Source organism: Lagopus muta, chromosome 6 (assembly GCF_023343835.1).
Source record: "Lagopus muta isolate bLagMut1 chromosome 6, bLagMut1 primary, whole genome shotgun sequence".
Taxonomy (NCBI): Eukaryota; Metazoa; Chordata; class Aves; order Galliformes; family Phasianidae; genus Lagopus; species Lagopus muta.
In genome coordinates, this window is record NC_064438.1 from 10154468 (window position 1) to 10160525 (window position 6058).

The window sequence follows — 6058 nt, forward strand, 5'->3', positions numbered from 1 at the left end:
AGGAGTCTGTATTGTATTTTTGCCTTCTTCCTTGGCCTCTCCAGAGCAGCTCTGTGATAATTAGCATTGACTGTCCACCAGCTTACTACAGCAGTGCTACTGCTTTTATTCCCCACTGCCAAGCACAGCTCCCCTGAATTTACTTCAGTTCTGGTACTCAGCTTCTACATTTCCCCAGACTCCCCACCCTCACATGACCCACTGACAGCTTTTCCATCAGTCCTCTTGGCCTGCTGGCTGCCCTGTGTCCTCTTCAGCCTGTTTCCAGGCCCAACTTCTGAGGCCAGACCTGAGAAAAAGCTGTGGCTGTGTCCATGGCAGAGGGGGATATTTGTCACCGCCTAATTTCTACAGAAAAAAAGAGAAGATGCAACAGACTTTTTTCTTTTCCCCCAGAATACGTTTGCTTCCCTCAGCAGCCAATGCTTTTCTCTCGTGCTCAGGACAACGTTTGATATCAGCTCCCCAATAAATCTGTCTGCAGCACACATAAGCAATGCAGAGTTCTTACCCAAGACTAACGGCAAAACCAAATGGTTTCTATTTTTCTAAGCTTTCAGATCTGCCAAGATTCCTCAGTTATGTGAGGAAGAGTAGTTTGAACCAACCTCGTAAACAGAACCAGGAATTCCTACAACAGTCCAAAAACTCATTTCTAAGGAGCTCAATTTTTTCTAGCAAGCAAGCCGTTATATCCCCTCATTTCTTCTGTATTCAAAGCCACCAGTGGCCCCACATCATAAACACTAACTGCAAGTGTCTTCAGCTCTGGAACTATGACAGTTCATACTGCTGATCATTACAACAGCTTCCTTTTCTCTGCCCAAAATATTTCAGAAATACTGCCAACACTACGAATGTGTTCAGTTTCCGTAGCTGCAACAGAATCTCACCAAATTCAAACTGTGCATTGCAGGTACAGGCTGCTTAGCTATCATTTTCTTTTCACTAGAAGTTCTCCCTGTTGGAGATCCTAAATGGATCATTGCTGCCTTTCCAATTAATTCCAATCTGGGAGCTTTAAACTTAGTGAAGGCTATCAGATGGTATCATTTCTTGATTCAGTGGTTTCTTATCCAAACATAACACTTTATGATAAAACAAATGGGAAATGGCATGTTTTTTCCAAATTCTCAACATCAGCTTTTTTGAAGTAGCAAACTTTTTAAAGAAGCTGAAAGTAGTTTTCAAACACAACTAGAAGCTCTCCTTCATACTTTTGATGGTGTTTTGAGCCTATGCATTCCTGATATCTGTCTTAAAGTGAAATGTGTCTGTTCATTAGTGCTAAGCTCACCCCAAATGAATGATTTTTCTCAATATGTAAATCTCACGAACTGATTTAGAAGCCTCTTTACTATCACTTACACTGTGTATAGATTGTTGAAACTTAGTGTAGATAATTATCCTTCTTTGTAAACAGTGATTGGTTCCTCAGTGATATGTCTCACTGTCTTCAGTCATGAAGACACATCAGCCTATGAGGAACACTCAGCTGGAAAGCTGAGCCTACAGAATAGTTGATTGATTTTCTTAGAAGCTTTCTCTCTTTCTTGGCTTCCAGTAATGCCTTTTCCTGGAAGCAAAGCCCCTGCAAGGTGCAGCAGATTTAAAAAGGATCTGCTTCCAGACATGGCAATCTGAAGCTGTGTTCTCCATGTCGTAGTAGTCACTGTGCTCGGTTAGCTCAGCCTGGTGGCTGGATCAAACTGCACATGAAAAGCTGACGAGACAGGTGACAAAGCACCTCTGCTGTTAGTGCCATCCCTGTAACATCACCAGACACGGGTAACTCACATTTACTCACAGGAATTACCTTTTCTGCTATTTTGCCAGATTTGCATTTGTTGAGTTTATCGGGGGAGCTACTCCCCAGTTTTGAGCTATGTCACAAAGACAGTTCAAAACCAACAAGCTCATCAAGGACTTTCCATTTTCATTCTTTCTAAAGGCAATTTATTTATTTATTTATTTATTTAAGCTCTTTCAACTTAATTTTCACTTGGGTTTCTGGATCTTCAGAGATCCAGAAAGCAAAGTTTTGAATCTCCCTTGGCTTCTAATACTGACACTGGCTTTTCTGCTTTCTGACTGAACTGATGTGCTCCAGCAACAGGGTTTTATGTTTCTTCTCAGTTGGTGGCATTCATCTGACTCAACACCAACATCTGCAGAATACCTAGCTATTTCTGGACAAGGCACCCTGGGTACCCTATCATCAAGGGGAGAAAATACGGTGTGATCTATCAGGTCTCAAAGTAGATCACCTATGATCAGATGAATTCCACCTTAAGAGAACCCACTTTTAAATAAAAATGTCTCAGATATAAAAATTAATGTCATCGACATCTGAAACTAGCACCATTAATCAACCTCTCCAGTCTTACCCTTACACAGCCCCTAGCTCTTCTGTTGTTTCGTTCTCTTTGATTTTCCATTCAACAGCATAGAAAATGGTATTTTTCAATTTACATACACCCCGAGGTGCAGATGCACCCACTGAAGACAGAGGAGCCCATCACATACGTGACTGCCTAAGCCACCTAAACAGACACGCTTAGTGAGGTACGCACCATCACCTAGACTGCATCTTTCTCAAGGTAAGATTTGCATAGTAGTCAGCACTGCAGGTAATCCTTAAATTATCTGTATCTGAACAATGATGAAATCAATACTCAGGATGCAGAAGTTTTATTTACAAGGAAAGTGAAAGTTTTGCCTGGTAATGGATATGATCATTATTGAACTGGCTCTTAAGGTGGTAAGCATGTAGTAAAGAGGCCATGTTCTCTAGTTCCTAGTGTATGTACTAAATGCATCCTCTAGCTGAAAGAAAACAGTGATTATCAGAAAGTCAATTGTCATTCTGCCTCTTTAGAAAAATTTCCATTAAAGATAAAGCCAATTTTAATTAGATTAAGTATCCAATTACTGTAATTACATTTTTTAAAAATTCACATCATGAGGATGACCCTTTTAAAAAGGGTTACAAGAATAATTAGTGTATTCATATTAACCAAAATGTATTGGATAATATTTATACCCAGAAGGCAAAGTACATTACACATATTTCACCTTTGGGGAAAGCTTGCAAATGTTTTGGCATTGGTATGAATATTTATAGGCAAGAGCATGCTTTAGCAAGATTATATGAGAAAGCATTTATATGCTCACAAATTTTTACCCAGGGGTAAAGTATACATAAAATGTAGTGCAGAGATTATGGATATGCAAAGTACAATTTAAGAAGGGAATTCATATCAGTTTGTTTAATTAATTGGAGCAGAGGACTTCCTCCCTTATTTTTATTTTGTATGTGTGTGTGTGTGTGTGTGACAGGATGGCCCAAAGAATTCAAACTTGAGATTTCTATCTGCTGATTAATGCTAGCAAGAAGGATGTGGGGAAAGGGTCTTCCCTCTGCAAGGCACCGCCTGGACCACAGTTAATCCATCCCCTTTAATGTGCTGCTCATCACAAGGACTGACAGTTAAGGTGTGAACCATCCCACCTGTCACCTTATGTGATCATAAATGCATCACGGAACTGGCAAACATGCAGCCAGTCTCTAGTCAACACTCCTCATTTAGGGCAAACCCTGCAATTCTCAGCATGGGGAAGGCTTGGAGCTATGTTATTTGCTCATGCAATGAGGACAAGAAACCACATCCTTGCTCCAAACTACTCATGAAGCCCCAACACTACCACAGAAGTGAAGAACCACTTTTACCACTTAGGGATAGCACTGACTTAGCAACTGCAAGACTCTACCAGCTAGGCTCTCGAGCTGTGCACTAAAAACCCCTGGAGGCTAGCGAGCACAGCATTCCATGGAAATCTTCCCAGTAATTAGCATGGGTCTCATGTAACCATTGATTTCTTCCTGCTATACAGTGAATCTACATGTGTGGGAATTGCCAGGGCATCACACTTTTCCTCAGAAAAAAAGCTTCTAGACTTCCTGCTGGTGTTTGAATTTATCTAAGACTGCAGCACTGGGGCTTTATTACTAAGAAACTCTGCAATGAGAGACATTCATAGACATCTTCCAAAGGTAAGGGAGAGAACCAGTGCTGACAAGTATTTTGGCAAGGGCTAGACATATGAGGAGGCTCTTAAGTAACTTGTTTGTTGGATTAACTTGTTCCTAACTTGCATTCGTTTCAAGGGTTGTTCATTATTGTAGTAATTTATATGTGGCCAGTCAAGAATGAGCAGACAAAAAGAAGACAGGCTTAAAATGATTAATTCATCTTCTTTCACATTAATTTTCTCTTCACTAAAGTATTAACAGTCGTACTTGAGCTTTCACGCCTTTCCAGTTTTTCAGAATGGTTGAGTATTGTTTATCATTCATAGTTTAGTATTCTTGTGTTAAGCTGCAGATTGTGGCTCCAAGTAGCACCTCTTTGTGCATACTTTAACTTACACGTTTTAAACTGCCTCTAGCTTCAGAAAATGACCCTTCCCTTTGCAGCAGCAAAAGTTGCAAATATGTGTGCAAACGCACGGTCGTGTTAATGCTGATACACCCAGTATGGATATTAGCAAGAATGTGTGCAATTTCCCTATTGCCCACTGCCATTTCCTGGGTTATGAATTTTCAAGCAAAATAAAGTAGCACAATTTTTTTTTTAGAAAAAGCAGAAAAGCAATAAGCAAAGAAATATATATTTCTGATACATACTGGATAAATTGTATTTATTTTTTTTAACATTTCCCCGCGATAAGGAGAAACTCAGGGAGTTGGTAAGGATGGAACAGCAAAGAGATAGGTAGCTGGGGAAATATCAGCGTAAAATAGATGAGAAGAAAATGAATTTCCTTTCTAAAGTTCTTTTGCAGAAGTTCAAAACAAATCACTTGGTGGAGATTGTTATCAATACCGGATGAATACTTATTATACTACTTGAGAAGTATTTTGCTATGAAAGCATTGTTTCTGAATATTGCTGAGACTGCATTTATATATATTTCTTTGGAAATACAAATCAAACAATGTATTTATGAACACTAACATTTAGAAGGATGTCATTCTGTGACTACATCCCTGTTGATGTGATGGCAAATAAAATTTGAAGCAATCCAAATACAGCAAAGTCCACAAGGCTGACTTTTCTGAGGACTGTGCACGCAATTGTGCATTATATTTAGGTCCAAACATACTTATGGTATTTTGCCTTACCAGAAAATTACTCAAAGCACCCTCTTGATTTTCTTTGTTAGGATTCTGTTTCTGTAAGATTTATTTTTATTTATTTATTTTTTTTGTGGATGTGTGTGTGATTACATTTGACTTCTAGAGTAACGTGAATCAGAAGGATTTTACCCATGAAATCTACCTGTGCTTTTTGTGAAAACTAAGACCCATGACCTTAGCTTTCACTTCAAGAGCTCTGTATTTGGCTATGGAAAAAAAAATAGGATTTATGAAGTCTTCCTTTTTGTTTTCTGTTTTTAACATAACTTGATGACTTAATACTTCACAAGGAGTCTCTGTGTACAGTCCCAATATTGAGTTCCTTGCTCTAGCTTTGAGCTGCTGTTGCCTTCTTGAAAGGGCCACGGGCCAACTGCCATGTTGGGCTTAGAAAGCCAGTGTTTTCATGTGAAAAGTAAATTTCAGACCATCAGTTTCTCTATTCCTCCTAGGCTTTGAATGGCATGGGTAAAAATACTGGGAAAACAGCCATCAGCATTTGTTTCTTTCTTCCGTTGTCTCTTCTAGGAACAAGACGAGAGCAGAAAGTCAATGTACTTCATCCAAACCTTATGACTGAAAGAGGGAAGCCCCCAGATACCTTTGTTTTGAATCAATTGCCTTGACAACACCTGGCACTTCTATGGTGAAACCATTCTTTAGCAGCTGCACTTAACACCTGAAAGGCTCAGGTTGTGGTGCTGTTCTCTCGGTGCTCGTTGTCGTTTCTATGCATCCCAGGAATTAAAGTGGAATGAGAAGAGACTCACAAGAGTGCTGTAGTAGCATATGTTCACCTTGTGGTCGTGGAAGTTTGTTTATGCTCAAGGACCAATACACTGGGTAACTTTAGCATCTG